This window comes from Arvicola amphibius, chromosome 3 (genome assembly GCF_903992535.2).
Source record: "Arvicola amphibius chromosome 3, mArvAmp1.2, whole genome shotgun sequence".
Taxonomy (NCBI): domain Eukaryota; kingdom Metazoa; phylum Chordata; class Mammalia; order Rodentia; family Cricetidae; genus Arvicola; species Arvicola amphibius.
Window position 1 is genome coordinate 167,448,931 of NC_052049.1, and position 25,524 is coordinate 167,474,454.

The 25,524-nt window shown below is 39.6% G+C and overlaps 1 protein-coding gene across 2 annotated transcripts in view; it reads right to left on the minus strand.

Annotated features, from left to right (window-relative positions):
* The window catches only part of Ppp2r3a (protein phosphatase 2 regulatory subunit B''alpha), a 140,092-nt gene extending 114,981 nt beyond the window's left edge, over positions 1 to 25,111 (minus strand). Inside the window, exon 1 of one of the 2 annotated variants that reach the window (XM_038321845.1) lies at positions 24,979 to 25,111. The gene's annotated coding sequence lies outside the window, so the exon portion shown is untranslated. The remainder of the gene's footprint in view (positions 1 to 24,978) is intronic. The other variant, XM_038321847.1, reaches the window with a different exon arrangement.
* Positions 25,112 to 25,524: the final 413 nt, after the last annotated feature.

Genomic DNA, 25,524 nt, shown 5'->3' on the forward strand with positions numbered 1-25,524 from the left:
GCACTATTCTTTCTATAGAGGGTCGCCTTCCAGCACTATTCTTCCTATAGAGGGTCGCCTTCCAGCACTATTCTTTCTATAGAGGGTCGCCTTCCAGCACTATTCTTCCTATAGAGGGTCGCCTTCCAGCACTATCCTTCTATAGAGGGTCGCCTTCCAGCACTATTCTTCCTATAGAGGGTCGCCTTCCAGCACTATTCTTTCTATAGAGGGTCGCCTTCCAGCACTATTCTTTCTATAGAGGGTCGCCTTCCAGCACTATCCTTTCTATAGAGGGTCGCCTTCCAGCACTATTCTTCCTATAGAGGGTCGCCTTCCAGCACTATTCTTTCTATAGAGGGTCGCCTTCCAGCACTATTCTTCCTATAGAGGGTCGCCTTCCAGCACTATCCTTTCTATAGAGGGTCGCCTTCCAGCACTATCCTTTCTATAGAGGGTCGCCTTCCAGCACTATTCTTCCTATAGAGGGTCGCCTTCCAGCACTATTCTTTTGTGTGTGAGATGCAGTTTTGTTGCCCCAGGCTGCCTCAGTCTAATCCTCCTGCTCAGCACTCAGCTTCCAGAGTGTTGGGTTACAGGCCACCAAGTAGGGAATAATTTTTATAGCTTCCTTTTCTTTTCTGACAAGTTCATTTTGGTACAAATGAAGAGTGAAGGTATTCAAAGCCAAGTGGGCAAGTCTAGAGAAAATGAAATAGACAGGCAAAATCAGGAAATTTTGTTTGAGTGGAATGATAAAGGAACTCTGAAGTATGGTATGGGAGGAGCCTCAGAATACCTTAAATATGGGTTGGAGATGAAACACCAAAGTTCTGTTCTGTTTCTGGTTTTGTTTTAAACAATGGGTATTGAGACCCTGTCTCACAAACAAGTTTTTGTGTGTGTGTGTGTGTGTGTGTGTGTGTGACAAGGGCTTATTATGTAGCCCATGCTGTCCTCAAAACTCTAAAGTTTTCTTTTGCTCCCAAATATTGGGAGTATTGCATTACAGGCATGTGCCACCACACCTGCCTTGCAAATATCCTGGTTATGTATACATATAAATAGACACAATGAGTTCTGTGCATATTTTAAAATAAAAGTGATATTACAACTTATTTTTTCTCAATTTAATAAAAATACTACTTTATATGAAAACTAAGATCAAAGGTCGAATGTGCTTTTTTGTTTGTTGGTTTGACACAAACTTAGACTTATCCGGGAGGAGGGAATTTAACTGAGAAAATACATTCATAAAATTGACCTGTAGACAAGTCTGAGGGGTACTGTCTGAGTGACTCATGTGGTAGGGCCCAGCTCACTGTGGGCAGACCTACCCTAGACAGGTGGTTCTGAGTTGTGTAAGAAAGGAAGCTTAGCAAGTCATGGGAGCAAGCCAGTAAGTAAAGTAATACTCCTCTAAGGCCTCTGCTTCAGCTCCTGCCTCGAGCTCCTCCCTTCCCTTAGAGATGTAAAGCGACCTGAGAGTTATAAGCTGAAATAAACCCTTTCCTTCCAAGTTGCTTTTGTTTATCACAATAGAAACTCCAGTATATTATACATATAGCTAATACACATTATATGGATATGCCATGCTAAATCTATTAAATTCTCTGCTAAGGAATGCTATAGGCTGTAGGATAAGATGAAGAAAGAACTGGCAGAAGCCTGGCAGTAAAGATGCTTGCATGTAGACATGACATCTTGAGTTTGAGCTTTAGGTCACACAAGATGGCAGAAGAACTCTTCAGGGAATTGTCCTGATCACACATGCCTGCATGTACCCACCAATATGCGTGTGCATATACACAATAAATAAATAGGCAGATAGAAAGATAATTTTAATAAAGGAAGAAAGCAGCAAGGAAATAATCAAACTAACTTCTGCTGTGGTGGCTTTCAAAATACTCTGAAGGAGAAAAGAATTAAAATATGGAAGCTCAGGAGATTTTAATCTTTTAGATATACATGAATTATGTCCAAATCTTGTATTATAGATGAGGAAAAACTTACAAAAAGAAACAGACAATAAAAAATACTTTCATCTACAGAATACACAGAATGTCAGAGAAAGAACTTAGACAACTAAAATCAGGGATAGACTTTCAGGAAAAACAAGTTTCAATGATCACTCACAATCACTACTTACCAAGGAAGTATTGGACAGACCCACCTAACACAAGCTCAATGAGTCCTTCTTAAGTGACTGGGTAACTAAAAACCATATGTGTCCTTGGGGCTCCGCTTCCTCAAGAATTTGGGGGCCTCTGTGGTTATGAACTGTGCTTGTCAGAGTTCCTGCTTTGACCTTTGTAAATAGGAGAGCTTCAGAAAATGTTTCACTTGAAAAAAGTAATTCCGTGGTTAAAGTGCTAACACATTTACCCTTTGGTTCATTTGTTAATCAAAACTGGAAAACGTATTCATAACAGAGAGATCTGAAAGTTACCACTTAACATAATTAATTTTAGCATTTACTAACAGAATAGTAATCAGGCAACAAGTACTGTCCCACACAGTGTAATACGTCGATTATAGTATCTCCTATGGAATTTTCTTATAAAAATACTTCATCTTTTAGATCTAACGTCCAGTGATGGTAAATATAGAACCTAAGGAAAGAAACTAGTACTATAAGGACACAGATACAATGAAGACTGAACAAAACACAGCCTAGTTCTCTTCAGGGAGCCCAGTATCACGAAATTGTTATGTGTGTCAGGGGCAGGCTAAAGAGGAAGGAAGCAGAAAGAACATCAGATGAAAAGGATTTATAAGCCAAGTGCATGTTGTGACTATTTTAACAAGAGTGATAGACCAGTGAGTTCAGAGTAGGACTCCTCCCTGAGATGGAAGCTTCTGAAGAGCTCTGTGCTGGGAAAGAACACGATTTCACTCACCTTTTAAACAAGAGAATCTGGGTATCATGATGACAACAAATGACAAAGAACAACAGTAAAAGAAACAAAAAGGAGACCAGAAAGGGGTTTCTTGAACAATCTAGGCAAGAATGATGTTGGTTTGGATCAGGTAGTGGAAGACAAAGGGTAAAATGAAGGCCAAGACTCTAGATGTATTTTGAAAGTAGAAGCAATGAGACAGATGTGCAGGTTTTGTGGGAAAGGAGGTCAAGAATAAATCTTTTAGTTTTTTTTAATGTGCTTTGAGGGCTGGAGAGGCGACTCAGCAGTTAAGAGCACACTGGCTGATCTTTTTGAGGACCTGTGTTCAAATTTCCAGCACCCACATGGAAGCTCATTAATTGTTTATAATTCCAGTTCTAGAGGATCCAACATCCTATGGCCTTTATATATCAGGCATGCATGTGGTACACAGATATACATGCAGGCAAAATACTAATACAGATAAAATAAAAATTCTAATGCTGTGTTTTGTTTTGCTTGAACAACTAGAAGATGTGAATAGATGTTAACTAAGCCTGGAAAACATCAGAAAGAACAGATTTGTTGGTGGGAGGAGGTATGGTGGTGGCATATAAGGTAAGGGTTCCATGTTGGATGTCAGTTTTAGGATGCCTATTAGATATTTAAGCAAGGGTGTCCAACTCCAAACAGAACAGAGACTGTAGATTAAGGGAGGACCATGGGCTGGAGATCTGGCAGGTGGATCTCTGTGAGCTCAAGGCCAATTTGATCTACATATAGTGAATTCCAGACCAACCAGCACTATACAGTGAGACCCTGTCTCTTAAAAAAAAAAAAAAAACAAAGTTTGGGAAAGAGGAATCAGCAGAAGAGACTGAGCAGTGGCTAGGCAGAGAGAAATTGTAATAAACCTAGTTCCTATCTGATTCAGACATCTCATATCTTCTAATATTCATGAATCCATGGTAGGTTAACTTAAATGTTTAGCGAGAATGAAAGCACCAGCATACAAATCAGGCAAACTCTTACATCCTTCTAAATTACTGATGAGTATCCTAAAAGGCAAATGAAGATGGTCTTCAAAGAGAAACCAATGAACTCGTGAGAATATTAGATAAGTTCTGAGAAATGGCAGAGGTAGATAGACATCAGTGCTGTTAAGTGGTAAGTCAGACTCTGTCCCTACTCCTGGAATTATGGGGACAGAAATATGGTGGTATAAGTTTAAAAAAAAAAGAGAGAGAAAGAAAAGAAAAAAAACTATTAAAATATAGAAAATTGCTTCAAATGTTTTCTGTGAAGTTTATGTAAAATAAGGCAAAACTTAAAAGGGGAAGTGAATGTAAAAAGTATTGATTTTTAACCTGGGAGAGAAAAATGAATATTTTCATGCAGAAGGGAATGACTCAGGAGAAGAGGAAGCTGCTGACCAACTACTAGTTCTTTCACGGTAACAGGAGAAAAGGCAGAGTACATGGATGGCACTACAAGTGGGTAATGGTAGCTATGATCTGAAAAGGCCTTTTCTGACTTGGTGGAATAAGAAACAAGGACTTCTATTCAAAGTAAAAAGCGGGAAGGAGACGGTGACCATAAGTGAGTGAAGATATAAACAGTCACCCTGGAGGAAGTGAAACCAACAGCAAGTGACGAAGGAAATGTATGATTGCCAGGCAACATTAAAGGTCAACTTAAGGTCATAATCATAAATTTAAAGTATCATATATGTGTATGTACCATACACACACACACACACACACACACACACACACACACACACACACACACACGGTTTTATAGGCATGGACCAGGCAAAGAATTGGATTTAATTGGCCCTATGATTTAAGCCATGCATGGCAGCTGAAATCAAAGATACCTAAAATAAGAATGTACAGGATACAAGTGAAAATGTATACCATACAAAGGAGAGATGGTAATGAGTGAACACGGATTCTAAATGTATACTTTTCATATCTCCTGAAACTCTAATCCTTCTTCTGAGCCTATGGAACTCATAGGCAGCTAGCACCAAAATCTTCATATCCTTGACCACATCTCAGAAACTTTCAATGCCCTCCAGCTTCCTGGACACCCCAGTAAGGATGCAGCTTTTTTAGCCCTTTTAGAGGAGGACTCTTTTTTTTCCACACTCCTCAAATGTAAGGGAGGACTGGCAAGTGCCCTTCTTATTCCATACCGCTAATTACAGAATATTCTCCCTTTGTCCTGTACAAAAATCCCCTGCTCTGAGTCACATATCATCAGGCTCCATTACCCTACTACCTTTCCTACTGTAGTACAAGGTCACCTTTTTAATTCCTTGGTAATTTTAGCTTCTGGCTCACTGACACTCCAATACTATTTCTGTCATAATTCTTATTGATTTCAACATCCAAAAAGAAAATCCACCCGATATCCTGGCCTCTTCATTTCTCGACTATTTCTACATAGTAACATTGATCCTGCTCTCTTTCCTATCTGAGCTTCTTTTCCTCATGGTCACACCCTAATTGGTCATCTAAGAGTAAAGTTTAATATTTATATCTGAAGTTACATCTTTATTGTTCTTGTTGCTTTGACTTTTATTTATTTATTTTTAAAATAAGATTTATGTATTTATTATATATACAGTTCTGCCTGCATGCAAGCCTGCATGTCAGAAGACAGCACCAGATCTCGTTACAGATGGCTATGAGCCACCATGTCATTGCTGGGAACTGAACCCAAGACTTCTGAAAGAGCAGCCAGTACTCTTAATCTCTGAGTCATCTCTCCAGCCTGTTGCTTCGGTTTTTAAGACAGGATCGCACGCCATAGACTGGCTGGCCTTAAATGTACAGGCCAGCTCAGTTTACCTGTCTCTGCCTTCTGAGTACTGGGATTAAAGATATGCACCACCATACCTGGCTTTTTTTTAACTTTCCAGTGAGGCTAGAAATATGTCTTAGTATAAATTTATATGGTAGATTTACCTACATGTTCAGGTTATATGATATAGTCTGGCTCCAAGGCTATAAGCCTATAGACTTTGTTACTGTATTGACTATTGCTGGGAGTTATAATATGTGATAGCTAATCTTTGCTGTCAACTTGATGGAACTTAGAAACATACCTGGTGTAGGAGTTCCTTCTGTTTGTGCGTTGCTTTCATTGGGTAATGAATAAAGAAACTGCCTTGGCCTAGTTGATAGGACAGAACTTAGGTAGGCGGAGTAGACAGAACTGAATTCTGGGAAGAAGGGCAGAGTGGCAGACGCCATGGATCTCCTGCCAGAGACAGACGCTGGTTAGAATCTTGCCGGTAAGCCACAGTCACGTGGCGATACACAGATTAATAGAAATTGGTTAAATTAAGATGTGATAATTAGCCAATAAGAAGTTAGAGCTAATGGGCCAGGCAGTGTTTAAATGAATACAGTTTCTGTGTGATTATTTTAGGTTTAAGATAGCCGGGTGGCCAGGACAATAGCAGCCTGTTCCTCCTGATACACATACCTCTAGGGATGCCTATCAGGGTGTTTCCAGAAAGGTTAAGACCTACCCTGAATGTAGGTGGCACTATTCCATAGGCTGGGGTTACGAACTAAAGAGGAGAAAGCCAGCTGAGTACCAGCATTCATTTCTCCCTGCTTCCTGATGGTAAAAACTCCCTCATGTTCCTGCTATCATGCCTTCCTTTTCATAGCAGTCCATCCTGCTATGATGGACTACATCATCACAAACTGTAAGCCCAAATAAACTCTTCTTTTAAGTTGCTTCTTATCAAGTATTTGGTCACAGCAGTAAGAAAAGTAACATAATAACATAATGGTGAGTACATGTACATCCAAACAAAAAAGATATACTCTCTGAGGCACTTACCACACATAGAATTTACAGGACTAGAGTTTCTCTCAGTGGTTGTGAGAGAACTGTCAGTGAATATGAAGCCTCAAGGTATGACTGTAGGCTTTATAAGGACTATACTTAGACTACAGTAAATTTGTATTTAAAAAAACTACCAAAAAATTATTAAAAACAAATTAACCTTAGCTTCTATAGCATATTTACCTTTTGAACTTTTGACTTTCATAATGAGACTCAACTTAAATACAGACACACTGCACAGTTGTATAAAAATATTTTCTTAGCTTAAGTCTAGACAGATTCACTGTTTATTTTTACCAGATCTTCAAAGACCATCAATGAGCTTCAAATTGTTCCATAAAACACAGGGGTGACCATCCAAAACTCATCCTATGAATCCTCTACCCTAATAAAAAGGGAAGCTTTATTTAATTTTCCTTGATGAACATAGATACAATATTCAAAAATCAAATTCAAGAACTCATTAAAAAGATCATTCATCATTATCAAACTAGTTTTATTCCAGAGACACAAAGAGGTTCAACATATACAGATTAATGAATATAATACCACATAAACAGAATAATATATAAAAGCACATGACCATCTCAATTGATACAACAAGGCATTCATTTATACAGGTAGAAAGATGAGCAAAATCATGTCTTTTTAAGGAAAATGAATGGAAATGAAATGGCAAATAAAATAAGCTAGACTTGGAAAGGTAGGTTCTTTCTGTCTATTATAAAGGGAATCTAGAAAAAAAAAGATGGTATAAAAGTAAAAGAGAACTATTATAAAACAGGAGAGAAAGTGAGGGAGACAAAATATGGAGGAGTAAAAATATGATCAAATTGCATTATATGCATGTATGAAAATCTCACAATGAAGTCATTTTTGTATACTATGTGCTAAGAAACCAAAGAAAACTTTATAATCTTTACATTGTTAAATATTGAGGCTTACATAGGGCCAGAATTATTAATGTCACTGTCTTTCACTTCTGCATCTTGTCCCATTAGAAGTTGTCCGGAGGTAATAATACTTATGAAGCCATCATCTTCTGGATCTTCCTTCTAGAATCTGCCTATCTGAGTTACGTTTCTATTGCTGTTAAGACACCATGCCCAAGGCAACTTATAAAACAAGGAGTTTAGTTGGGCTTACGGTTCCAACAGGTAGAGTTTATGAAGGTAGAGTGAGGGCATGGTGACAAGTGGCTGGAGAGCAGCTGAGAGCTCACATCTCTATCCAGAAACAGGAGGTAGAAAGCACACTGAAAATGGTATGAGTCTTTTGCAACATTAAAGCCAGTCCCCCATGTGCCACACTTGCTCCAACAAGGCCATACCTTCTAATCCTTCCCAAACAGTTCCACCAATGGGGACTAAGCATTCAAACGTGAGTGGCAGTTTCCCCTTCCACAGCAGATTTGCTTGCAAGTAGACTGTGCCTCAGGAATTCTCCTAGTAACAAAAATCTATCAGTGTTGGGGGGCCGTCCATGTTTTCAAACTTTATCTTATTTTATTTATTATTATTTTGGTTTTTTGAGACATGGTTTCTCTGTGTGTCCCTGGCTGTCCTGGAACTCGCTCTGTAGACCAAGCTGGCCTTGAACTCACAGAGATCTGCCTGCCTCTGCTTGGATTAAAGGTGTGTGCAACTAATGTCTGGCTGTTTTCAAACTCAAAAAAAAAAAAAAAGAGAGAGAGATTCTATTTTTATTTTAAAATGTGTGTCCATGTGTTTTCTGGTAGATTATGTGTCCACAGAAGGCAGATGTGTCAAATCCCCTGGAGCTGGGGTTATGAGCCACCTAATGTGGGTTCTGGGAACTAAACTTGGGTTTTCTGCTGCAACTCATTTCTCCAGTTCCATTTTCAGACTTTTTAAGGATAATGTTGAGGTCTAAATAAACCCCTCACTGTGAATTTCCTTAGAAGTTCTTTTTTCTTCACATATAGCTTTCTTTCCTTCTTTTTCTTCCAAAGCCATGGTGTATGAGGCAATGGGATTTTTTTTAGCTCCAGTATAATCTTTTAGGACCACATTGGTTATGTGGTGGTCCACTGTTGGCCAAAATATCATTATGTGGTACATGAATGTTCTCAAATATATTAGGACTGGGTTGAGAATTGAAATGTAACATCTAATTAAATTCTTATGCCAACAAAAAAGCCAGTGTTACCTAATAGACAAGGATACTGAGGCCAAGATAAAAATAACAAAACAACCAAAACCCCAAGTCCAATACGTGGTCATATTATCGAGAAAATTTAAGAATTATGACTTGAACCTAAAGCTTTCTAATGTTTACAACCCTTTCCTCCTTCACCACCACTGTGTTAAGTCTAAATGAACATGGAGAATCAGTCTCTGTTATAGTTCCAGGTTTCTTGATGTCTCTTAATAGGAAGAAGGAAGGAGGAGAAACATGCACAGGAATGGAGTACTTCAATGGATAGAACTTAGATCAAACTTTTTAAACTCTAATTTTTCACAATGTCTGAAATAAAGTCTTTAAGAAGTAAAGTTATGACACAAAACAGCTATATAAAATAAAATCATAGCAAATCAATGGAGTAAAACTTATGACTTTTAAGAGGATGAATAATGTTAAATGCTCTTTGAATGTCACACTATATTATCAAACTTTGTAATTATAATTAAAACAAAGAGCTTGTACAACAATAAAACTGACTAGGACATAATTAAAGGCACATGAAAAAGCAGAATCATATCCAGAAATAGAACACCATGTAAAATATGCCATAAGGCCAAGCATAAAGCTTAATTTAAAAAAATAAAAACAAGTGACCTGTGAGATTAAGTCGACAGGAGGGAAATGGAAAAGGCACAAGGCTTTAAATGTGAAAAAATGCAAATGTCAGGGTAAGAAAATACAATTTAAAGAAACTTAATGGAAGAGTAAAATATGAAATTCAATTTGGAGAAAACAAATTCAAGGATGAAGATTCAGTGTCAAAAGTTACTGAACAGAAAAAAACTTAGAAATACTTTCCATTTATTCATAAAGTATTTATTAAGCATTTGCAGCACTACTGCAGTTTCTCCGTGAGGGGGTGACGGGATTCAGGAGGCAATGTGATGGGTCAGGGAAGCAGAAGCAGATGAAGCAAGAAACCACTACAATCTATTCACTCTATGTAGCATGCATGAGGCCCCTGTGGTCCAGTCCAATGAAAGAGTTGAAAACCTGGTGTGGTGGCACACATCTGTAATACCAGAAGTTAGGAGGTTGGAGGCAGGAGGACCAGAAGTTCAAGGTCATCTTCCACTACACAAGTTAAAGGCTAGTCTAGACTACATGAGGCTCTGTCTCTAATAAAATAAAATATAATGAAAAATGAGTAGTTAGCACCAAATTAAACAAAACCATTCAAGGAAAACATTTGAATTATCATCTCTAGCAGTAATTCCAACAAGAAATATTTAATTTACTTTGAAATTCAATGGAATCCAATTTGGAGAAAACATGATAGTAAGTAAGATCATACTGGAAGGCAGAAAGGAGAAGAAAGTTCAACTTCAGGAAAAGTCAGAGGAGACATGATGTAGTCCATCCCAAAATTCTGGAAGAGGCATGAAGACTGAGAATATAGTCAATAATTAGAGAGCAAGAAAGTTGAGAATAAACAAGAGTTGTATTATATATATAAGCAAGCATGCACAATAATTTAAACCATTAATTATATAATATATGTGTATATAAGCTAGCATGGAATTAAAACCAAGTAAATATCAATGGCAAAGAAACAATAATAAATGGGACTAATCAGAGTCTATTATTAATCAGAGTCAATGCATATATTTGAGGAATTAGCAACTGGTAATTGATACACTATTTACTATAAAGTTATTCAAAATACACAACCAAATAAATATTTGGGGAATTCACAAAATTCACACTATCCATAAAAATAAATTCCAAATGAGTTAAAGACTTCAATCTGAAAAATATATAAAAGTATATAAAAAAGACTCTAGTTTATCCCCAACATGTAGCCAGTACACAGCATGAAAATGAAATTTAACAGTATCTTTTTAATGTTAATAGCATAAAACTAATTAAAAAGTCACTTTAAAAAGTTTTGCGCCTAAAACAATACAGGCTATTGCTACTAGTTTTCATTGCTACCGGAGCAAGATGGAAAGATTCCATTACTAGTATGGTAAGACTGCACTTTGGTCACAGAACATAGAAAAATGAAGCTGAAACTGAGCTAGAAACTTCTTCTCTCCTGGCTAGCTTTTATGGTGATAGAAAGTGTCATGCAGATTGTTATGGGAGGAAAGTCATCAACTGTCTTACTAAATAAACCCTTTGTGCTGCATTATCAATCTAGCTGACAAGATAAACCCATTAGTGTACTAGTGGCATGGCTGTTATTGGGATCACTAATCACTTTCTGATTAGATTAGAAGCCTGCTCTAATCTACAGGAAGGAATCAACAATAGCTGGTACAATAAACTTGAGGGATGTCACAGAACCCAGTGGGATGATACTATTGCTACTTTACTAAATGGGCATGCATTTATCAAACTACCTGGTTTTAAAACAGGTTTATGCCTAATGATTAATGCTATTTTCAGTTTTGGTCAGAAAAGCTTTTTTGCAATGGGTGGCAGTTATTATATAGATTGATCAACTAGTCAATGTGTTGAACATTAGTGATTGCTGAATGAGAAATCTTTGTATCAGTCCTTCCAAGGCTCAAGGAACACTGTAAGAGTGAGGAAAAAGACTGTAAGACCTGGAGTAAGGAGTAGAGTATTGTAGAATATTGTTTTTTGGCATGACATGAACTCACCACAATTGCAATTTCCCGCAAGAGACCAGTACAAGATGGGGCCCATCAAGAGGGAGGAAGTGGGAGGGAAATCACAAGGCTGGGGAGCCTCCCTAATGAGTTACTGGCAATTACTGTCTGCTAGGGTAAGAGGATACATTTTCATTTTTCACCCCCTAATATCTGACTCCAGGTTTTTATTACTATGACCAATTAGAATTTGTGCTACAAGCAAATCTGATCTCAAAACTAACAACTTAAAAATACCACAAAGGGGTAGAAGTCCAACAGAACAGAAAAAAATGTTTGCCATTTTTATAATAAAGAATGAGTATATGGAATACAAATAAATAAATATTTTTTATGCTGTACATAAATAGGATGTTTTGAAAGCATATCCAACCAGTGTTTTATCACATGGGAGGGTAACTACAGAATTAACAATAATATACTGGACGCTGTATGTGCACATACCACCACCCCAACAGGCACACAATTAAATCTACCTACCTACTCTCACACACAAAAAGGAAGTGTATTAAAAAATAAAAAATTAAATAAATAATGAATTATTTTTAAATATAATAAATCAAGAGAAAATACTGCAACCTCTTATAACACACCAGAAGGCCCATATAGAAGCCCGCAGGTTTGGAGAAATGCTGGCTCAGTTGATGTTTCTGAACTTGCTCAACACATTATTTTCCTATTACATCGGACCCTCTCCTGCCTTTAATACTCACATCCAGGTGGTGTGGGCCTCTATTTACTTTAGGAGTATTCACCATGGGTTTCCAACCAGATCTGCCAGAAAAGCACTAAGGTTGTTAAGACGTACCAAGTTCAGAGGAGACAAAATGCTAACCCCCGAGCCACAGAGCTTATAGGAGGACATAGTATGGCAATAATACATCAGTACTATTCTCAATGGCATTCAGGGCCTCAGTCCCCACAACTGTAAAATAGGGAATACACCTGTGAACTACAAATAAAAAGAACTGTGCCCTGCTACGCTATCTACAGTTTTAATGACATATTCCACGCATAGCCACTAATCTTGGTTTTAGGTTTTGATCTCATAGACAGGAAGTTTTAAATTTTTTAAATCCAGTTAAATGACAGTTGGGTAAATAAATAAATAAAGATAGGTAAATAAATAAGGAGAATTCACACACGTATAATCCTAGCACTTAGGTGACTAAGTTTCAGGCCAGTCTGGGCTACATAGTGAGACCCTGTCATTGGCGGAAAAACAAAACCCCAAACCAAAGTAGAATAAACAAACAAGAAGAGGGATAACCTCAGGCACTCATCTCAGATGTAGGGCAGAGAGAATAACCATCAGAACCCTTAGAACGCTGAGAGGCAGTCTGAAGAAGAAGAGAAGAACTTCTAGGAGAAGAAGACTTGTACAAGATCCCACAGAAATGAGAGGGAAAGCTCTATTAGGGTGACTGCAAAGGTCTGAGGTAGGCATGTTGGGAGAAGGGTGTTATTTGTGACTCAGTCAAACACAACCACAAAGGAGAACAGAAGATGAAGTAAGAATAATACAGGCATGTGTGATCGGGGTGGAGGGGATGGGGCTTAGTGGTCCTTAAAGGTTAGCCTAAAGCCTAGGAGGAGAGGATTTAACTTTCCACAGAGCACTGAAAATTCTTATTCCTGTGTTAGTAACAGGTTGTAGAAGAGAAGGGACACATCAAGAAAAGGAGGGTATTGGAATAGTGCAAAGCAATGTTCTCAACCTTCTTAATGCTACCACTCTTAAATAAAAACACTTCGTCATGTGGTGATCCCCAACCATAAAATTATTTTCATTGCTACTTCATAACTGTAATTTTGCTACTGTCATGAATCATAATATGGTGTAGGAGGTCCTTCTGTCTTTGTCTTGCTTTTATTGGTTAATAAAGAAACTGCCTTGGCCTAGTTGATAGGGCAGAACTTAGGCAGGTGGGGGAGACAGACTGAATGATGGGAGGAAGAAAGGCAGAGTAGAAGAGACACCATGGAGCCGCCAGAATCTGACATGCCGAATCTTTTCCCGTAAGCCACTGCTATATGGCGATATAAAGATTAATAGAAATAGGTTAAATCAAGATGTGAGAGTTAGCAAATAGGAGGCTAGAACTAATAGGTCAAGCAGTGATTTAATTAATACAAATTCTGTGTGATTATTTTGGGACTAAGGTAGCTGTGTGTCCAGGAAGAACAAGTGGGCCGGCTCCTTGCACCAGTAATACAAATATCTATATTTTCCTATGGTCTTAGGTGACCCCAAGGTGTCACAACCCACAGGTTGAGAATCACTGGTCTGCGCAAGGCAGAAACAATGAAGATAGTAGAAAGTGACTTAATCTAATGACTCAACACTTTGAAGGTAGACTCAACAAGACAGATGACAGATTGAACATAAAATGTAAGAGAATCAAAGGTGACTTAGGGTTTTTGCTTCTAGAATAATGAAACTACTTTTTACTGAGATGGGATAGGTTATTAGAAATGTAGTTTTGAAATAAAGCTCTGTAGCCTTCAACTTTTCAGAGGTTAGAAAGATAATGAGAAACTAGGGGGGAAAGCTGAAGTGGAAAAAAGCCTCAGTAAGGTAAGAGGAAGTAAAGATGAAGTGTGTTATACGTTTAGTGAAGAAAGCATTAACAAAAAAAACTAACAGTGTAAGATGCTGTTGAAGGAAGACAGAGAACTGATTCATTCACTGGTTAGCAATGTGAACGTTAGTGTTGAACTACTTTGGCAAGAGGACATCAGTGGAGAAGAGTCCTAATTAATATAGATTCAAAGCCTAATTAGTAAGAAAAGAAAAAAAGAGTCACTGATTGGATAACTGTGGAAGGGATAAAAGTTAGAAAGATTTCGATAGAGTCAAGAGACTCTGGAGAATATAGCACCTTGTATCACAAGGTACTGCATTTCCAATACTAAAAAACAAAACAAAAACAAAAACACAGTACCTGGAATATACAAGTTACTAAGTGAATATTTGTTGATTGACTGAAGTCATCAGATATTTTATCAAGAAGCAGCTTCTAGAAAATACAGTAAAATATTAGGGTTCTTGGTTCAATATGGAAATCTGGCCTTTTACTTTACTGCTATGACTGAAAACTTCTTAGACTTTTACACCTAAAATAGATGTCCCAATGTTGTGGAACAATCTTTTTGTACTGTGAAGATGTGTTTTTGCCAAGGTGCCTTCTGACTGGTTTAATAAAGAGTCGAATGATCAATAGCTAGGCAGGAAGAGGTTAGATGGGACTTCTTGGGAGAGAGAGAGGGAGGTGATGAATCTAGGTGTGAGAGAGACACCAGAGGACATGGAGAGGAAAGAGGAGGTGAAAGATGAAAAAGAGCTAAAAAGCCACAAGGCAAAATGTAGACTAATATAAATGGGTTACACCTTATTTAAGTTATGAGCTAGTGGGACAAGCCTAAGCTATAGGCCGAGCTTCCATAATTAATAATAAGTCTTGGTGTCATTTTTTGTGAGCTGCCAGTCCATAGGAAAGTCCAACTACATCTCATAATTTGAGAACAAGGACAGTATTTGAGAAATCCCTTTTAAGTATATATGTTCAATTCTAGATATATAATATTATCTCTCCAACGACTTCCTATATCTGAGGCCCCTGTTTAATGACTATGAAGCCAGAATGAGACATGCATAAAATCACACAGCCTCTTCCCACAAACAGTACCAGACACCAGGATATTCATCTGCAAAAGAATGAAGAGGGGCCTGACTTCATATACAAAAATAAGCCAAAATGGTTAGGAGACTGAAATGTAAAGACTAAAATTACATACTCTTAGGAGAAAACCATAGGGTAAATTAATGTGATCTCGATGGTGACAAGAGCATAAAGACAATGACAACAGAAAAGAACTACGTTTTTTTCCGCAAAGGCAACTATCAAGACAGTGAAAGGGCAGCTCACAAAACTGGAGATTTTCAAATCACATATGTGATAAAGTCTAATATCTAGAATGTATAATCAACTCTTTTGTCCCTTTTCTTCATTTTACTTGTGTGTGTGAGCACATTTACACAGGTGTCTGTGTGCACACAAAGGCCTCAAGCTATTTCTGGGAATTTTTCTTAATTTATCTTTCATTTATTCTCTTTAAATTATTCATTTATGTATAAATAAATTTATTTATGTATATGTGAGCCTGTCTGAATGAGTTTATATGCAGCGCATGCATGCAAAGAGGGCCAGAGTTACAGTTGACTGTGAGCCATGATGTAGATGCTCGGAACTGAACCTGGGTCCTCTTCAAGAGCAGTAAGTACTCTTAGCCACTGAGCCATCTCTCCAGCTCCCCACCTCATCGTTTTTAGGTAGGATCTCTTACTCAAACTCAGGATCATCAATGTAGTCAGTCTTCATAACCAGCTTGTCCTGGGGATCCTGTCTCCACTCTAAGGTTGTAATTATAACTTATATGAGTACTAGAGTACTTGCACCCCGTGTTTTAACCACTGAGCTATCTCTCCAGGCCCCTATAATCAATTCTTATAATTCAACAACAAAAGGCAACACAATTTAAAAATGGGCAAAAGAAATTTTTCTTCAGTAGAAATTTTTAAAAAGAAAATACCAAATAACCAAGAAATATATGAAAGATGTTCTATACCATCAAGTCATTATGTAACTGCAAATCAAAGCCATACTGAGATACTACTTGAATCCAGTAGGGCAGATGTGTACAATTTAAAACAATGACAATAGGACTAACCACTGCCAACAACAAAGAAACTAACACGGAAATTAATGAGTATTAGAGAGGATTCAGGGAATTTTCAGATATTGGTGTGGCAAACAGTTTGGTGGTTCCTTAAAAAACTCAAAGGCTGACAATTTAACTCAAACAGAGTTATTACCTAGCATGCACCAGCTCCTCAAAATAATCCTTAATACCGCAAAACAAACACCTTAAACAAAAGAATTACCATATAGTCCAGCAATTCTATTCTACCTTTACATACCAATGAACTGAAAACAGGCAGTAAACAAATCCTCTTAACAGCATAGTTTAGAAGATCCAGAAAGTACAAACGACCTAAATGCCACCAACTGATGAAAGCAAAGTGTGGCAAATTCATAATTCAACGAGAGAAAGAAAGTATTGACACACACTATGACATGCAACGAGTCTTGTAAACATTACACTGAATGAAAGAACATGCATGTGCGTGCACACACACACACAAAAGGTTTCTATGAAATGTTTAGGATAGAAAGCAAAAATGGTTATTGCCAGGAATTTAAAAAGAAAGGAAATGACTGCCTAGTGGGATACAGAGTTTCTTTTGCGGGTGATGAAAATATCTGAGAATTAGATGTGGTATTTGCAAATTCTGAATTTATTGAAAACCACCAGTTAAAATAATTAATTTCACCTCAATTTAAAAAAATTATGAACTCAGGCCTTGCATCTGAGAACTTAGTCTAAGGACTCAGCTCATCCAGTCAACTGTGCTCTCCACACACCACAGGAGAACTGCATCAGCAATGGCTATTCACCCTTCAGGTATGGTACCTAACCACTGTTTTTATGTGAGAATTCTCACTGCTGCAAAAGTACATATAAATTTCTAAATAAAATTATTTTCTAATAATAGATTCTGGTACAAATCATATTGAAGCTATGTTTGCTTTATATATATGTTGCCATCCTATATATATATTTATACATATATAGTATTTATATATACTATATGGTATACACACAACCCCCCACATATATACTATTCATCTGATATATCAGTGATAGCTGTGGGTCTCATCCCTACAAGATATTATTTCTATGTGCAAAAGAGTACAGTAATAAAGTTTATGCTTTCAATGAATAAACACCATTTTTCACTAATAATCATGGCATCTCCCACTTTCTATGCTTTCTGTGCCTTTTGTTTGCTTGTTATATTTTTGTGAAGACTGCAACTCTTAGACACCCTGAATTAAAACTGACCTTTAAAACCTCCTGCGCCAGGCTAAGGTCACCAGTGAAGAAGAAACAGAAAGGGTATATCCATTTGCATGACAACCAGTCTTTTTTTCTTATTGATTTTTTTTGAGCTCTACATTTTCTCTGCTCCCCTTCCTGCCTCTCCCTTCCCCTTCAACCCTCTCCCAAGGTCCCCATGCTCCCAATTTACTCAGATCTTGTCTTTTTCTACTTCCCATGTAGATTAGATCTACATGTCTCTCTTAGTGTCCTCATTATTGTCTAAGTTCGCTGGGATTGTGATTTGTAGGCTAGTTTGCTTTATGTTTAAAAACAACTTATGAATGAGTACATGTGATAATTGTCTTTCTGTGTCTGGGTTACCTCACTCAAAATGATGTTTTCTAGCTCCATCCATTTTCCTGCAAAATTCAAGTTGTTGTTATTTTTTCTGCTGCGTAGTACTCCCTTGTGTAAATGTACATTTTTCTTATCCATTCTTCGGTCGAGGGCATTTAGGTTATTTCCAGGTTCTGGCTATGACAACCAATGCTGCTATGAACATAGCTGAGCACATGTCCTTGTGGCACGACTGAGCATCCTTTGGATATACACCCAAAAGTGGCATTACTGGGTCTTAAACAGTGACTCTGAATACTCACAGTACAACATTTATACATTCTCTCCCACCTCCCATTCTTTCTTTCTTGACAGAGTCTCACTCTTCCACCCTGGCTGGCTTGGAACTGGTGTAGACCAAGGTAGGCCTTGAAATCACAAAGATCAAAATGCCTCCCTCTTCCAAGTGCTGGGATCAAAAGCATGCACCATCATGTTCAGTTTTCACAAGTCTTTTTGATACCAAAGTGTGTTCGGTTCTCTTTCTCTCTGATCTCAACTAGGGCATGCACTTCCAATTTACAGCCACCCCACCAATGATAATGATTTCAAAGAATGAAACAATTTACATGTATGTAACTGGAAAAATCAAGTTCTAATATCAAGTTAACTGGAAAAAAATACTGCAAAACTGCTCCTGGGAATCTGATAAACACACATTTCCTAGCACAGCCAAATACTCCATTTTTAATATGCAAACAATCTGGTTTTTGTTCATCACTTGAATGGAAGGATGATGTCAGGGTTACTGGAGCCCAGATCACTACTGGCCTTTAGAAACTGTTGCCTTTCTAGATAAGCAAAAGACTTACAGCCAAATAGCTAACATCTAAAACAAGTCCTTCAGGAGTCTTCAGGTCCTAGAAAAATACCTCATCAGTGAAAAGCAGTCTTCAAAACAAATGCAAAGAAAACCCCCTCTACAATGGGAGACAAGTGATCAGGGACTGTCTAGCTACTTCTCTGAGAAGTCAGAAGTGTTTGGGTACTCAACATACTGAGTATCTGCTATACAGCCACAGATACCAGCCCCTCCCTTACCACACCTTCTCAGATAAACTTTTTGAAATCTTTATCGATCTAGGCTGGTAATAAAGCACAGAGGTAGAGCACTGAGCATGTGCAAAGCCCTGGGTTCAATCCACACTGCACAGAGACACAGATGATTTTGAACATTCACTATTTTCTTACGGTGTACTTATTTCAATCTGGTTTCTACCTTTTCCATTCCAGAAAGGCTCTTGCTGAGGACAAAGATGTCCATCTTCCGAAGTTCAACAGATTATTTTCAGTGCACTTAACTACTTTTTTGGGGGGGGGGGGGGAAGCACTATCTTTTTTTGCCTTTATGGCATACCCTAAACTACAGTTAGTTTTTTTTTTTTTTTTGAGACAAGGTTTCCCTGTATAACAACTCTGGTTGTCCTGGATTTGCTTCATAGACCAGGCAGGCCTCCCAAGTGCTGGAATTACAGATGTGTACACCACTGATTGGATATTAAACTTTTAAAGAAAACATATAAAGCAAAGATCAAATACGGGTTACTATTTTAAAATATTTTATTCATTTATTGTTATATGTGTATGGGTATTTTGCCTGAATGTACATGTAAACATGTGTGTGCTGGTACCTATGGAAGCCAGAAGAGGGCATTGGACCCCTTGGAATTAGAGTCAGATAACTGTGAACTGGCATTTGGGTCTTGAGTCATCTCTCCAGCTGCAAGTATAGTTTACTTTTAAAAATCTCATTTAAGTACAGTGCGCTTGCCTATGTGCAAACCGACTTTTTCTGCTTAATTTAATCAGCAACTCCATAGTATGTATTCAGTTGTCACATACCTAACATCAAGCAAGGTGCCACCTTATGGTATCTTTCTATTTACTTCTCATTATCTTATTCTAAAACAACAACAACAGCAGCAACAAAACACCAAAATTCTGAGCCCTCTTCTGTTGCTAATCTTGGGTCAGTGGCTCTCTTTCCACTAGTCAGTGGAATCATCTGAGGAGCATTTAGACAAGGCTGCCAGCACTAAAGAGACTGAACAGAAAGAGCAATGTTACTTAGAAGCCATCTAGTACTTCAACAGCAAATACCTGGCCATCCAGAGCTACCTAGCTAGACACCGACTACAAAACCAAAATACTGCCACTACCACCACACAACACAAGCACACAAAACAAGCAAACCCAACACTGCAATTCAGACCAAATAAATACAAACAAATTGCTTAGATGAACCTCAGCAGTAGTTCTTTTTTTAAAGTGTGTATGTGTGTGTTTAAAAATGTGTTCATGGGTGTATATGTGGTACATGTGCACATATGCATGCTGGTGTGTGTGCCCTGCTTATACAGAGAAGCCAGAAAAGATCAACAGGGTCTCTCACTAAACCTGGAACCATGCTAGTGGCCAGCAAACTCCAGTGACCCTCCTGTCTCTGTCACAGCACTGGAGTTACTGAGGACTGTACTGTCATGCATAGATTTTGACACAGACACTGGAGATTCCAATTCAGGTCCTCATACTTGTGCAGTTATCTCCTCAACCCCAGCATTAGTATTTTTTTAAAAAAATTATTCAGTGTTTCCAATGTAACTCCAAGAAGAAAATCACACTCTCCCTTGATCAGGGATTATACATACATTCAAAATCACACAGCATTAGGTTAGCACGTTGGTTCAGCTGGTAAAGCACTTGTACTCAAGCCTGAGTTTGATCCTCAGAACTGTGTGGAACATCTACATGCATCTTCAGTACCAGCACTCCTACAGTCAGATGGGAGATGGAGACAGAGAAAACCACCAGAAAGCTCATGGGCCACCAAGCCCGGAGGTGGCAGCACAGGAAAAACAACAATCCTACATCAACAAGGATATCCAACTCCTGAAAGTTATCTTTTGACTTCCACATGTGCACACACACTCATCTGCAAAATACAGAAGCAGAGGCAAAGCAGCGCAGGCATAAGTTTTAGGGTGTGGCTGACTGGGGCCAGTTGGGACTTAACCTCTGATCACTGTTGCTTTACAAGAAAGAACTTAACGTGTCATTCATTTTCTCTCTCTTCAAAAATCTTGATTTAAACATATTGGCAACTAATGCAAAATTAATGATGAAACCACCTCATGTACAAAGTAAAACATCTGTGGGCAAGATTCGATGCTGTCCTGTTGGTTTGAAACCTCTACAATGACTAATTTCACCCATACACTTCAACTTAAACCTAAAAGTGTATGTCTCCAGTTCTATGCTTTCTCCCCCATGTGTTCTGAACTGTCAAGTGCTTACATGACATGTTTAAATGAAAGTTTAGCATCCCAATGAGAACGATGACTTATGTCTATCTCAAAACTATTCTCTTGATGACCTCTATTTCAGGTAACAACTCCACTATTCACAGTTTTGGGCAAGCTAGTGCTCTGGAATTCATTGTAGGATGGTTCTTTTTTAACCCTTAACATTTGTGCCATTATCTTCTAAACAAGTGGTTCTCAACGTCCTAATGCTGTAACCCTCTAAATATAGTTCCTCATGTTGTGGTGACTCCCAATCACAAAATTATTCCATTTTGCTACTATTATTAATAGTAATGTAAATATCTGCTATGCAGGATATCTGTTGTGACCCCAGGGGGGCTTGACTTACAGGTTGAGAACTGTTGTTCTAAATCCTACCAGCCATGACTCTTAAATACATTTCATACATACATGTTATCTCTTTCTAGTTCTATTGCTATAATCCCAGTCCCAGCTATCATCTTTTAATGTTTTAGCTACCTTGTTCAAATCATTTTTTACATATGATGATCTTTCACAAACATATTTGGTCCAGTAATCTTATTTCTATCAATTTACCCCACAAGTATACTCATACACATATGAACTGGCATATTTAAAGTGCTCTTTATAATAAATTGAAAACATTTACATGCTCATCAATAGGAGTCTGGCTAAATTATCTATAATGTAGTACAAAGAAATACTATGTAATCATTCAAAAATAAAGAACATATACACCAAAATGGATAAATTCCCAAGGGACTATTAAAATAACAGAGCACAGTGGGTTACTATTTGTGTAAACAGGATGCCTATCAAAAAAAGTTCAGAATGGTAAACAAACTATTACCACTGTCATCTATCCAGAGGCACAGAGGAAGAAGTGGCTGAACAGAAGATACTGTGATATAATGCACCTGGAGAAGGGCCCAGCACTGTTGGTTTCAGTCCCTGCATGAGTCTAGAGGTCAGCTAGACGGAGATCAATCAGTAACAGAGAGCTTCCACCTACTTCCTACTCGTTTCATATCATTCTGCCCCTAACTCTTCAAGTTCCAGCCACACTAGCTTCTGGGTTCCCAAGAAAAAAACTATTCTTTTAGGACTCACAGTTCTTCCTTCTGTGTAGAATACTGTCCCCCAAGCTTTACTTAGCAAGTCCGTGTTCATGCTCCGAGTCCATCGCAAATGTTACTTCCCCCAAAGAAACATTCCTCAGTTTCCAGACTAGGTCAAGATGAACATTTTAGGTACTCAGGGAAACCTGTACTTCGCCTTTCAGAATTTAACACAGCTGTAATGAGATAACTGTATAATCACACGTTTACACCAGTTACCTCTTTAGACTACACAAACCAGAAATGCAGATATCATACCAGTTGCTTTTATCTTTATCTTCCTAGACCTAACCTGCCATCCAGTTGGCAAAGTAGGCTGCCACATATAAAATGAGCAACTTCTCTTGCCTTAAGGTTAGGAAAGCAGACAAAGTCAACACATCAGCAAACAAGGGTAATGCATCATGGGATTAAGGTAGCAGTCAGTTTACAATAGTAGTTTTCAACTATGGATAATGTGGCCCTTTCTGCGGGATACCTAGCAATATCTAGAACAGTGGTTCTCAACTTGGGGGCCGAATGACCCTTTCAGAGGGGTTACCTAAGAACACCAGAAAACACAGATATTACGATTCACAACAGTTGCAAAATTACAGTTATGAAGTAGCAATGAAATAATTTTATGGGGTCACCACAACCGTATTAAACTGACGCAGCATTGGGAAGGTTGAGAACCACTGGTCCAGAAGTGCTTCAGATTGTCATTAAGTATGTGTGTAGTACTATACTAGTAGCTAGGATTCTAAGTCAGGAACATAGCTAACCATCCTCTATTGCACAGGCTAGCCCTCCATAACAAAGTATTATCTGATGTAAAATGTCATCATGGATGAGAAACCCTGATAGGCAATGCTCAAAAGTCAATCCTACTCCTTGCTCTGGAGGGGTTTTGTTGTTGTTACTTTTGTTGTGGGGGTGGGGGTGGTGACTAGAAGGACTGTCAAGAAGAATGTCAGAGATGAAAAGCTTGAGTTACTTGTTGAAAGCTGACAGAGGCCAGATCACTCGGAACTATCCTGATCAGAACTGAGTCGCTGAGTTTATCACCTTCAAATATCCTGTACTCCATAATTGCCCAACCCCTTTATTCTCTTCCTGCTCAGGCAAAACTTCCTTTCTCTCAGGATACTTGGTTTCAGCTGGACCTCACGGCCAGATGAATTCAGACCAAGATAAAGTCAGACAGCCCCTTCACTATGTAGAATGCTAAGCATAGTGACAGTTACAATGTGCAAATCTTATGCATAGAAATAAAGCAGTAACTGTTTACTCTTCAGTGTATAAAACTATCACCGAATCCAATAACAACATTGGTCCTGGTAAAGACTTCTCCAAAGGCTTTCTATTAAAACAAACAAACAAAACGCACCAAAACTTTGTATTCCTGATCTGAGCTTCCAGATTGCATAAAAGATCAAGTCCCCTCTCCCCCAGTATTTCATGACATAAGTCTGTCAGAAATGACCAGAGAGCCTTTTGAATGCAATAAACGTGAATAAATCGAGTGCAAATCAGAAGCCATCTGTAGATTTTTTTTTATTAAAAATAAAAAGCTTTCAGTAATGGAGACCAGTGAAGGAAATTGAGAAAATTTTTACGGTGCCAAGGAAAAAGCTCTGTGTTTTACTACAACACGAGTCTGCTGCCTGCTTAGCTGGACGCCCATGCTCTGACCTAGTATGGCAATTTTTAGGGTCCCTGGGCTTGATGCTCTGTTTACAAGAAACTGAGGCCAGACACTAAAGAAGAACAAAGAAAAATGCCTGGCACCAAAGAGGCGGGGGACGTTTTGTACATAAATGAAGATCCGAGGAGGAACTCTTCTTAGATTTTGAAAGGCACTACAAAGCATTCCCTTTGCTAGCGCGTTAACGTATTTATTCTGTGTTTGCAAACTAATTTCTACAAAAAAAAAATGCCTTATAATTTACAAACTGTAATCTGTCTCCCCCACCATCCCTCCTCATTTGGAGAGCACCGAGACGGATAACATTTCTTTAGGCTTTATCAGAGTGGGAGGAATGGAAATAATGTGAGCACTACACAGTTCCGAGGCATCATCAACTCCAAGCCCGGCCAGCTGGTTTCCATCGAGCGGGTCCCCAAGGAGAACGCCCCTCCGAGGCGGGACCGTGGGAGCCGCCGAGGCCCTCGCAGCTCAGCCACTCGGCCGCCCTCTACCTTTGTTTCAGGTGCCCCTGTTCCCCGAGTGGCTGAGATCCCGCCCGCAGCCCCGAACGAGTGACACATCCTTCTTTGGCCAAGTCTGGCCGAGGTCGGACAGGGGGCGGGGAAGGAAAATAAAGCCTCAGCGCCGAACGACGTGACTCTCAGTTCTTCCAGAACCTTGGCATTTGCTGCCTTGCCAAGCTTTCCTGTTAACGAGTTCCCGGGCCGGGCGTCCCGCGAGGTGGGAGGCGCCGGTCACCCTGTCCCCCGGCCTTCTCGACGGGACACTCCGGCCAGCGCTCTCCTTTGCCGCCGGCCCCGGGAGTCCTCCGGCGAGCCTGCGCTCCACCCGGAGTCCCCGCACCGCGCGCGGCCCCTGCGGCCAGGCCAGTCCCCGCCCCCGGCCCCGCCCGCCCCGGCCTCCGCGCGCCGCCCCTCGGCCTCGCCAGCCCGCCGCGGGCCGGGGGCGCAGACGGAGAGCTGGCCTACCGCCCCGCGTCCGTGCACCTACCTCAGTGCCCGCCGCTCCTCCTCCCGCGGCTGCCTCGCCTCTCGAGCGACGCGCCACACACCACCCCGGCTTCCCGCAGCGCGGGGTCTGGGCCGCTTTCGCCGCGCGTGAGGAGCCCAGGCCTGAGTGCGCCCCGCCCAGCCGCCCAGCCACCCAGCCACCCGCCAGCGCCTCGGCCCCGCCCACCGGGCCCGCCTACCTGGCGGCCCCGCCCACCTGGCCGCGCCTGGTCCCACTGCGAAAGGGGGACCCTGAGGGGCGCCCGGAGAGCCGTGGTGGCGGCAGCAGCCGCCGCTGTGCACTGCTTTGTATAACGGAGTCGGCGATTCGTACTGTTTGGCGAAGGAGTTTCATGCTAAAAGTATGCGTTTTATGATGGCCATCATTGTTTTTATTGCCCTTTTTACTGTCCTCTTCGTTAACTGTCTTGCCCTTCTGGGCGTTTATGTGAGCCAGACTACCGTCTACACTCCTCGCGGTGGCTCGCACCTGCACGTTCTTTTTCGCTCAGCCCAAGCTGTGTGAGTTTTGAAAAAAGAGTTTGTA